A 12086-nucleotide genomic window follows, 5' to 3' on the forward strand; every position below is an offset into this window, starting at 1 on the left:
GTGTGTGTGTGTGTGTGTGTGTGTGTGTGTGTGTGTGTGTGTGTGTGCACGCGAACATGCACTTCTATGTGCACAAATATGTTGTAAGTAAGTCAATAAGCATTTATTAAGGGCCCACAGACACTGTGCTGAGTGTTAGGCATTCAAAGAAAGATATAAGACAGTCCCTACTCTGAAGGGACTCACAGCCTAAGACAACACATAAAAAGGTTAAAAGAGGGGGTGGAGTGGGGAGAGGGGGGCATTGATCCCAGGGACACAAGGCCCTGCAGCCAGGTGGGAAATCATGAGTTGTCTGCTCTGGGTCCCCTCCTTAAATAAAATATCTGGGAGGAGCTCTGCTGTGTCCATCTTCTTCCCTCTCTAATCAGAGAGATGGAGGGGCCCAAGTGGCTGGAGGTAATGAGGAGGTATGAGTTTTAGAAATGATATTATCTTGCAGGAAGTTGGGGACAGAGTACCTGAAAGAGGAAGAGATGGTGGAAACTAACTTAGCCCTAGAGTAAGGAGTTGGGGTGGGGAGGAAGAAGAGACACCAATAGGTGAGATTTGCAAATGGCACCCTGCCCCCCCCAAAAAAAATCTGCAGAAAGAAAAAAAACCTATCTAGTTGAAGTTGCTGATTCCCTTTCAGCAAAACATTTAAATAACCCGGGAGAAAATTTAGGGTTAACCATTTCCCAGTTGTACTTAAATTCTTTTGATTCATTTGAAAGATATCCTCTTGTCTCTTGATGTGATTATCTTTTGTGAGCTTCATTTCAAGAAACAACTTTGCTAACTTGACTTCCCAAACCTGCCATACGAGAGACAGCCCTGACGAATCCCCCAAGCTCCTTACAAGGGGAGTTTGCAAATGAGTTTAGAATTCAATATTTATGTGATTCAGAATTTTTACAAAGGTACTATCCATTGTATAGAGAGCCAGGGAACCCCAAGGTAGGCTCATATTCAGAAGCTTGCTCTTGGGATCTCAGATGAATAAATAAAGGCTGGAGGCTTGCACAGTCTCTCAGCCAGATTCTTTTATTGCTACAGGAACGCATTATTAATTAGCCACTGGGGCCTTCCCCATAGAGCACTTTAAATTACAGTTAAATTCCTTGATAGCATTCTGTGCAATGTGAAAGTAAATTTCCTGTGTTCAAAGCAATAAACAAGTTGGGGGTGGGAGGTGTATGAATAGCCAGGTTAATTGTTGTTTAATGTTTAGGATGGGGGAAGGGGGAGGGGAGATTGCAATAGTAACTCAAATTTTCCAGGGTTTTGTTGGTGATACTAAGCGTGCCTCAGGATCATTATAAGGTGCAGCAGGAAGACAAAAAAAAAATTGGAGTTAGAGGACCTGGATTCAAATGCAGACTCCCTTACTTAGGCAGATTGCTTAACCCCTTTAGACCTTATCTGGAAAATGAGAATTGGACTAGGTAATCCCTAAGTTCTCTTCCATTTATATTTTTATGATTTATGAAGGAGGTAGACTTTTTATCACGTAAGTACTGCTTGTGCCACCAAGTATTTTACTTTCAAGTATTTTCTTTTGTTTGGACTCAAATCAACCTGGTAAAATAGTCTCAGACACATAACCCTTACTAGTCGTGTGACTCTGGGCAAGTCACTTAACCTCATTTGCATCAGACCAAGGCCATTATTAGAGTTGTAACTCAAACACTGGTCTTTTAACTCCAAAACTAGTGATCTTTCCAGTACTGACAAACCTGAATATATTTATTATGCTACTTTGCAGGCTGGGAAGAACATTTTATTTTGTAGTCCTTCCTTCCTCCTTCCCTGCCCCCCCTGGTTTTCTTTTTTCTCTTATTCCATTCTTTCTTTCCTTCCTTCCTCTCTTCCTCTATTCATTCCTTCCATTCTCTTTCCCTCCATTCTTTCCTTCCTTCCTTCTCTTTCTCTTGTTCTATCCTTCTCTCCCTCTCTCCATTTCTTCCTTTCTTCATGGCAAGGCTGGTGTGGATTTCCAATTTATAATGTTGGCTTTGAAGGAGGAATCAGTTAAAAATCTGGACTTAAGAATGACTTAGCTGAAAGCCACAAAATCAGCTACATTTGAAAGGTCATCTTTTTGCCCTTGAAAAACTCCTGGACTTCAGGTCTACGTTTTTAGTACCCAGAAGTTTCACCGAATAATCCTAAAAGGAAGGAAGGATGTCCTCCCTACCTGGCCAGCATGTTTCGCTAAGGCATTGGTGAGAATAGACAAGATTTGTCCTCCTAGATTGCCTTTGGTGACCTGACATTCCCCTCAATTGTAAAATCAAGGCTTTCCATACCTTATATTGACTGTACACCTGATTAAGTGATATAATCACAGGAGCTGGAAGAGGCCTTAATGGTCTTAAGAACCTCCAATCATAGGGCTGGCTAGCTAACATTCTACTTAGCTGGAAGAGTGGAACTTGAGTGCTTGTGTACAGTCCCTTCAAAATAGTACCAGTAGCTGAATGAGAGGCTCAGAAAGCTGGAGCGGCAACTGAAGAGGATGGGATCTAGACTCTAAAAAGGAAAAACCCTGGACTTTCTCACATGGCCAAATATCTGGCATTCCCCTGAAGCTATAATCCCATCAACTGGCCTTTCATTGTGACTACACCACCCTTAACCTAGCCTAGCCCTCCAATGTCTTACCTCTCTATGGCCCCTGACACTTTCCACCCTTAATCCTAGCTAGGCTCCATTACTCCCTTGGCCATGTGGTCCTGGTCCCTGGCATTCTATTACTTCACTGTTTCCTCAAACTACTTGGCCACTCCTAGATCCCTCCCACAGTCTTTCTGTATATAAGGTCCACCTTGTCTCCATTAAGATGCTTAGATTCTTATAATCTAGCCATTGATCAGATTCCTAAAATCTAGCCACTGCTCTGATTCTTATAATCTAGCCAATACCTCACAGACTCTCAGATTCCTCAAGAGTCTGGCTAATATGGTGGATCTTTAATAAACCTTGTCTTTGGCTGAAAAAAGGCTTGGGTTGAATACATTCAGGCAGGACCCACATGTCATGATCTCGGGGTCCCAGCACCCCTAACCTCTAGACCTCATCAGCAACCACCTAAGGACATGGCAGACCTTACTTTTGGACAGGGTAAGAATGAGAAGTAATGATGGGGTATGGGCCCACACTGAGACCTTTGCCCCTTTCTCCACAAAGAATTTGACTCCCATTAGTCTACAGGCCCAGAAAACGCTTAAACTTTTCTTCTTATCTCCCTTTGAAAGCCCTAGCCCCACCTTTTGTCTTTCAAACTTCTTCCTTCCAGTTCCCTTCATTATCTATTTTTATTCATCCTCTCATTCCCATCTCATTTTCATTATCTATTCCAATTGTCTATTCAATCTTTCAGACACTCCAGTGGGAATTCTCACCCACACCCTTTCCCTAGCCCTTCCTTTGGTCACCCAAAGTTACTTTAGTGTGTATAAGATCTTCCCTGGCCCCCATTTAAATAATGAGACTTTCTCATGCCCACTAGTCCTTATGGGCATCACCTGGCCTATATGGTTTATCTCTAATAAACTTTTTCTCTGGCTGAAAGAAGATTTGGGTTGAATTCATTCACGCAGGGTTCCTGTGCCATGATCTCTGGGTCCCAGAACCTCTAAAGCTCTAGACCTCATCAATAAGATTTAAACATTATCAGGGAGCTCCCCCAGGGAACCAAAGGAATGAGATTTTTGATGGTTTGCCAGGGAGAACTAATTATACATAAAATACGGTTATGTTTCTGGGATATTGGGTTGCTGAAGAGTGAAGAGGTAGCCACAGGAAAGTGAGAAAAAAGGATACTGAAAGAAGGTATGGGATAACAAAGACAAACTTTGCTTATTTCATCATTTTGCATGGAGTTTGTCCTTTCCACCAAAGTGATGAACTTTAAGGTGGCATGTCCATGACATTTATTGACCTAACCTTCTCCCCTGCCCTAGAATATTAGGGAGAAGATACTACCTTTCCACATCAGGAGGAATAAAATAGGTTGGAAAACACAGGGACTGAATTTCTACTTAGGTTTCTAAATCTGACATTGAATTTTTTTTTTTCATTTTGGTGATTTAACATGAAGAGATGAAAAGAAAATCAGTCAATATAGTAACATTCTTCTCGATCTTCCAACTCCTGGATATCAGTAGATTCTGAATCTTGTTATAACCAAGTTAAAAAAACTGACACCATTTATAGGTTAAAACATGCTAGCCTAAATTATAATGTGTGAGATAGATGAAGTTTCCTCAGTACTAAAACTCATAAATCCCCTTGGTAACCCCCAAAGCAGTAAAACTTGCAAGAGGTAACCTGTGCTCCAATTCCTCTAGCAAGGTAAAAATTGCTAGCTTAACTGCCTTTAACTAGCTTCTTGCTTATCTGTCTCTAGGCAGGACTTCTCAACCCTTTATTGAAAGTCTTCCTTTGTCTCTGGGCAGAACTTCTAAATAGTTATCAAAAGTCTTCCTGGTCCTTTGTCTCTATGCAAATATTTCCAAATAAGGATATTATTGTATTAAGGTTCTTAGAAAGCTAAGTTTAGATTGTGCACCCTGAAACCCAGCCAATGGGAAGAAGGTTCAGGAATGGGGAGGGGGTATCATGTTAGGACTATAAAGCTTTGCTCCCCGCTAACAGACTTTGAACACCTTGGCTGTTGCTGCTCAAGCTACGAGGGCTGTGCCCTTTTTCATGAGAAAGAATAAAACCTTTTCTGATCTCTGACTAAGCCTTCGAACTTTTAATTCTAGTGTGGACATTGTCCCACACAATATTATTCAAAATACCTCAAGTGCTCTGCAATAAATGCCCAATCAAGTATTGCCTCTGTACCTGCGGTATGGGGCATCTAAGAGGCACAGTGGATAGAGCACTCAGTTTGGAATCAGAAAGATTTATCTTCATGAATTCAAATCTGGCCTCAGATACTTACTAGTTGTGTGGCCCTAGGCAAATTACTTAACCCTGTTTGCCTCAGTTTCCTCATCTATAAAATGAGCTAGAGAAGGAAATGGCAAACCACTCCAGTATCTTTACCAAGAAAAACCGAATTGGGGTCACAAAGAGTTGGACACAACTGGAAATTGACTGAACAACAACAACCTGCTATAAGCCCAGCTCTGTGCTTGGCACAATGGAGGATACTAAGAAGTGTAAGACACAAAGCCATACCCTCAAGGAGCTTATAATTTTAATGACCTAATTGATGGGACTAGGAGTTTAGGTATTTATTCCTGTCCTTATATACTCTGTGTGTAATACAGATACTAAATTCTTATAGAAGATGAGATATTCTTTGGTACTAAGAAGCAACAAGATGATAAATGGATAGAGTCCTGGACTTAAGAGTCAGGAAGAACTGAGTTCACATGCTGCCTTAGACACTAGCTGTGTAATCCTAGACAAGTCACTTAAATCCTCTGGGCTTTAGTTTCCTTAACTGTAAAATAAGGAGGTTGGATTTGGGTTCCTTCCAGTTCTAAATTTCACTCTTCTTAATTCTTTAGTCTAGCATCTGACTTCATCATTTAAACTTTACTGCTCTCTCCACAGTTATCAATGACCTTTTAACTGACAAACCTAGTGGCCTTTTTTTTCCACTCTCATCTTTCTTGCATTCTCTGACGCCTTAGGCACTATTGATCACACTCTTTTCTTTGATATTCTATTCTCTCCAGGGTTCCATGACATTACTCTATCCTGATTCTCCTCCTACATGTCTAACAATTCCTTCTCAGGCTTCTTTGCCTTTTTACAGGTCACACCTATTAATGTTGTATATCTTCTAGGTTTTTTTTTTGGATATCTGTCCTAGTTTTTCTTCTCTATACTCTTTCATTTGATGATTTCATCAGTTCTCATGGATTTAATTATCTTCTCTGCGATGATGATTCTCAGATCTAATCATCTAGCCCTAACCTCTGCCCTAACTTCCAGACTTACATTTTCCAACTATCTATTGGCCATCTCAAACTGGATGTCCTGTAGATACCTTAAACTTATCATGTTCAAGTCTGAACTCATTATAGTTATACAAAATCTCTTATCTTCTGAACATCCCTATTACTTCAGAGGGCATTACGACCTTCCCAATCACCCAGGCTCACAACCTAAACACCATCTTTGATCCTTCAGGTCTCACTCCCCCATGCCCAATATGCTGCAAGACTTGTTGATTTTACTTACATAATATTACTCATATATATTTGTCTCTTTTCATACAGCTAGCATTTTGATATATGCCCTCATCCCCTAATACCTGGAGTACTGTATTAATTTGCTGGTTGATCTCCATGACTCAAGCCCTCCTGATGTCAGTCCAACCTACACTCAGCTGTAAAATTAATCTTCTGAAAGTATAAATCTGACCCTCCCCTCCACTCCCATTTAATAAACTCCCTATCACCTTCAAAATCAAATATAAAATCCTCTGGTATTCAGAGCCCTTCACAACCTAGCTACTTTCCCATCATTCCTGTCTTCTTGTATCTTACTTAACCCAACATACTCTGTAATCTAGTTACACTGACTTCCTTGCCATTATTTACCTAAGACACTATCTCCTGACTCTGCACTTTCATTGGTTCTCCCTCATGTCTGGAAAGCAGCTCTCTCTGCATCTCCATTTCCTGGCTTCCTTCAAATATCTGCTACAATTCCACCTTCCACAAGAAGCCTTTCCTGATTCTTCCTTAATGCTAGTGCTTACCCTCTGTTCACTATCTTCAATTTATCCTGTACATATCTTATTTATACAAAGTTGTTAGTAAGTTGTCTCCCCCATTTGAATGTGAGTTCCTTAAGGGCAGGGATCATTAGTCAGCCAGAATTTATTAAGCACCTATAATAGGTACCAGGTACTAGGGATACAAAAAAAGTTAAAAAAAAAAAGTCCCTGGGAGCTCAGAGTCTAAGGGAGGAGACATCATGTAGTTGACTATATACAAACAAGATATATATATCTATATATATATAGATATATATATGATAAATTGGGGTCTGAGTCTGTACTCAGAAGAACACTGTCTTTTGCCTTTCTTTATATCCCTGGCCCTTAGTACAGTGCCCGAGTACCTATTAGGTGCTTAATAAGTACTTATTGACTGACGAATTCTGTGACCCTACTTACCCACCCATCAATCTCCATCAGTCTAGAAAGACTGAGAATGATAGAATAGGAATGGATGGATGAGTGGATGGAGTTGGATCTTTGGGCCTTCCTTGATTTTTAAGCTGTTGTGCTAGATGCTGAGGATAAAAAGGCAAAAAATCATCCTGGCTTTCAAAGTATTTCATAGTCTAGTGGGGGAAAAATATAACTTTGAGAAGGAGGTAAAGAGAGCTTTTGACCAAGTGATTTGGGACCTCTGAATACAAAAAGCTTAAAGAAGTGGCTGTGATGACATTATTTGTAAAATATCCCCTATTAGCTCTTTAGTCTCACCCCCTGCATTTTTTCCTCCTGTTGACATGTCCCCTCAGTCTGCTTTCTAACTTGAATTTTCCCCAGAGTCAACAAGAAACTTCATGGGAGCCTAATGATTACTGAATGATGTTTCACACTTCAAGCTCTGCTGTGCTACAAGATGAACTAACCATTTGTGGTCTGTGGCGTGGCCTCATTTTTTGAGGACCAAGCTCTAACTGAGTGCCAACATAAACCTTTTTTTCAAAATTGTGAATAAATTAGTTTACTGATTTCACCATTAAGAGTTTATCAAAGCAAGCCTCATTTCAATCTTCCTCTAATCAATCACCATTTTCTATGTTTATCTCCTCTTCAATTTTTTAACATAGGGCTCTGTACACATCAATTTGCCTCATGCTCTTCCTACATATGTTTTAAATTACTTTATCGTTGTATAAATTTCACAGCCATTAAAAAGCTCTAATAGCAGAATGGCTGACATGGTGTTAAAAATTGGATTGAATTCCATGGGGTAATAAATTGTGACCTAAATTCAATCTCTCATGGGTGACTGAAGGATACAATGAAAAATTATTGCTTTATCATTTTTTACCTAACACAAATATTCCATGCAGGCCTGAAGCCAGGTACAGAGAAATGGGCCGAAACCACCACTGGCTATTTTTCAACAGAGGCAGTGGACCAGATTCTTTGATGCTTTGTCTGCTTTGTGATTTCATCCCACAGCACATCGTATCATGTGTATGTTCCCTCTACTGACAAAGCCCACAACCCCTCTATGCTCTCTCATCCTGTGAGATTCTTGACATTGTCTCTGAAGACTTGGAGTTAGAAGAGACCCTAGAGACTCTTCTTTTACAAATGAGAAGAATGAGTCCAGGGGAAGTAAAGTAATGTCCATTATCACATTTTTAAGGTTTTAAGGAGCAGAGGTGCCCAGTTCTTTATAACTCCAAATCAAATACAGTAAGTCCTGTCCTAGATCCTTCCTAGTGGTGCGACCATGATCAAGTCATGGAACTGATTTTACTTCTGAGGCCGCGGTTTCCTTATCTGTAAAATGAGAAGATTGGACTAAATGATCTCTAAGGTCTTTTCTACCTCTAAATGTATGTTCCTAATTGATTTAACATTTTAGAGCCTCAGTTTAGCAATGCTTGCACCACCTACCTCACAGGATTGCTGTGAGAAAAGCACTATTCTTACAGTGACGAAAAATGAGAATGATTGTTCATTGTTGTTATTCTTATCATCATCATCATCATAATCAACATTATACTTGCTGCTCTATAGCTTATCTACCTAACTCAATAGAAGTTTTGTTTTCATTCTTCCAGTGTCTGTGGGTCTTTCTACTCTTTCTTGTCCTTCATCCTACATGACCAGACAACTTCCTTTAATGGTCATATATATTCTTGATAAAGCTGCTTATGCTGCTTTTCCCAACACTAACTGTTGTTACCAACATGTTGCTGCCTGCTCACACCTACCATGTGTCTTCTTATTGCCTTTGGGGTTATTTATTATTTTAATTGTTCCAGGAGAGTGGTTTTCCATGATTCACTGCCATGAGGCATCACTGGAAGAATGTCAGCACCTTGAAGGACTGGATTTACTGGATTCACACGGAGGCAACTTAACACAATGAAAAGGGCCCTGACCTTTGAGTCAAAAGATCTAGGTGTGAGTGGTGCCTCAAACCTTTGCTAGGTATATGACCACTCCACTATTCTGAACCTACTTCCTCTACAAAATGAGGGAAGGATTTGGGGGAGGGGAATGGAGTAGATGATATAATTTCTACATTCTCTTTTAGTTCTAACACTCTATGGTTCTGTGAATCGCTGTGGATGGCAAGCAATCAGCTGCAAAGAAGGGAGAAATCTCATAAGAGAAAGACTCTTTAATTTTTGTGTGAATCATAGCCTACTGACATCATCCATCTGGTGTTCAGCTAATCAGCTAAATCCCTGGTACCTGGCCAGGTTGAAGCAGAACCTTCTGGGGCTAAGAGAAAAAAGAAAAGGTCATTCTACACTTCTGGCTGCCCCAGAGTCATCGTTCTGCCAACCTTAGGGGTTCCAAAAATTGTTCTCCCGTGGAGGGTCCATATCACAGCAGAGTTATGGTGAATGCCTTGAGTAAAATCAAAGTCAAATCTAGTTGCTGTCTTTATAGAAAATCAGACTAGTTTTTCTGGTTTTAACAACTGACATTTTAAAGCCCCCTGTGACCTAATGAAATGAACCAAAAGTTGAAAGAGCTATGTTCTAATTCTGAGCTCTGCCACTACTTAGTTATTTGATTTTTGATAGTTATTTAACTTGTCCTCAGTTTCCTCAGCTGTGAAATGAGAGTCTTGGACCAACTGCTCTTTAATGTTTATCACATTCTAGGATTCTTTTAATTTAATCCATCCTTCTTCCCCTCCCTTTTTTGCTGTTTCTACTCTGTCCATATTTACTCTTTCTTTTCATGGACAATCCTTATTTTAAGCATATAGTAGTTGACTGAAATCAAATACAAGAAATCAGATAAATTATTCATAATAGAAAAGGTTTCTTCATTTGACAATATGATTCACTCTGGGCTCCTTTAATTACATAATATTTAAGGATTTGTTCATAGATCAACTACTATGTAACAGTATAATATAATGTGTAATAATAATATTGATAGTATAATAACAACAACAACAACAACACATATTTACATAGAATTTTAATCAATGCACAAGGGATTTTTCTCACAATGTTCCTGTAAGATAAATGGTTGTTATTAAGTAATTTTTCAGTCATGTCCAACTCTCCATGACCCTATTTGGGGTTTTCTTAGGAGAGATACCAGTGGTTTGCCATTTCCTTCTCCAGCTCATTTGATACATGAGGAAACTGAAACAAACAGGGTTACGTGACTTGCCCAGGATCACACATCTAGTAAGTGTCTGAAGTCAGATTTAAACTCAGGTCTTCCTGACTCTAGGCCCAGCACTCTATCAATTGCACCATCTAGCACCTAACTTGTAAATGGTGCAGGTTGTTAGTATCCCCATTTTATGAATGAAGGAACTTAGGATCAAATGAGTTAAGTTGGATGTGTGTTAGAGCCAGTACTAACAGGCTTTCAGAGTCCATTGTTAAATTTTCAGTGTTCATATTTACACCTCAGAAATAGGCAATCACTATAAATCAGGGCTTGATTTATCGTTTTGCTGATTGTCCAGACTTCATAAAGTGCGAATAATGCAGATTAAACTTAAAAAGGATGTATGCATTAGCCCTCTTCCCTCGGAGTCCAGTTGTTAAACATCTACCACGACACCCCTGTATTGCTATATAAACATTGTTTGAGCCCAGCGGAAATAAGGAGAAGGCTCAGGGAATGACATCATGACAAGACTGAAGGCATCGTAATTGTAGGATTCAATCCAAAATATTTTACACAGCTGGTAGTTATTTAAACTATTATGGCTAAAAACTGCACTACAATTTTTGGGACACCTTGGATTTTGTTTCTATGCACATGTAATTTTCTGGATAGAATGCAAACCCTTTGAAGGGTAGCAGGGACTCTTCACTTCTGTTCTCATATTTCCATTTCCCACTTCCCATGCCTGGCACACAGTTGGCACTTAATAAATGTTTGCTAATTGATAAAGCACTTTCACATTCTCTACCTCATTTGCTCACCATAGGAAACTTGTGAATTATTTCGAGTAGGGGCTATTATTATATATTAGGAAATTGAAACTCAGAAAATGAAGTGATTTGACCAAGGTCACATGACTAGTTCAAGGTAAAGCCAGGAACCAGGTCTCTTGATTCCCTATCCACTACTTGTTCCTACCATCATGCTCCTAATAGTCAGGCTGAGGGCTAATGCTCCTCCTGTGATGCCCTCCTAGACAGACCAGTACCTCTAAAATAATTTTTTGTATGTACAGTTTCTGAAATTGTGAGCCAATATTCATATTCAATAAATCAATCAGAGAAACATTTATTAAATGCCAGGCACTAAGCTAAGCAATGGAGATACAAAAAAGAGGCAAAAGACAGTCCCTGCCCTCAAGGACCTTATAATCTAGTGGAGGAGACAACAAACAAAACATATAGAAGCAGGTTCTACACAGAATAAATAGGAAATAATTAACAGAGAGAAGGAACTGGGATTCAGAGGGGTTGAGGAGGGCTTCCTGTGGAAGGTAGGATTTTAGTTGTGTGCACTAACCCCAACATAAATAACCAAGGCAGTGATGGATGAACTCTGAGTAAAGGGGAGATATTAAGTCTCCTGACCTGAAGCCAGGTATCTGACATTTGACTGCTTAAAGCTGGTCAAACTCTAGTTTGGAAACATAGGGAAGTCCTTTAGTTTTCAAAAGACTTTATGTTATCCATGAGCAGAAGGAAAACTGATTAGTGAAACTACATATTAAGCTGCTTCAAGCTATTGCCTTCTTCCCCCATGAATTGAAGGCTATAGACACATTCTCAACTTCTCATTCTAGAGACATCATTGAGAATATCTGAAAGGTGGGACAACACACACACACACACACACACACACACACACACACACTCATACACACACACACAGATTGAAATAAGTATGTAAAGTAGACTCTCCTGGGGAAATACTTATTTGAGCTGAAGTT

General features: G+C 39.6%; 1 protein-coding gene across 1 annotated transcript in view; it reads right to left on the minus strand.

The window, feature by feature from the left end:
- XYLT1 (xylosyltransferase 1) overlaps positions 1-12086 on the minus strand; it is a 326870-nt gene that overhangs the window by 177257 nt on the left and 137527 nt on the right. The gene's annotated exons all lie outside the window — the stretch shown is intronic.

The sequence above is a fragment of the Vombatus ursinus genome, unplaced genomic scaffold, assembly GCF_900497805.2.
Source record: "Vombatus ursinus unplaced genomic scaffold, bare-nosed wombat genome assembly UNPS02014832.1, whole genome shotgun sequence".
Lineage (NCBI taxonomy): Eukaryota > Metazoa > Chordata > Mammalia > Diprotodontia > Vombatidae > Vombatus > Vombatus ursinus.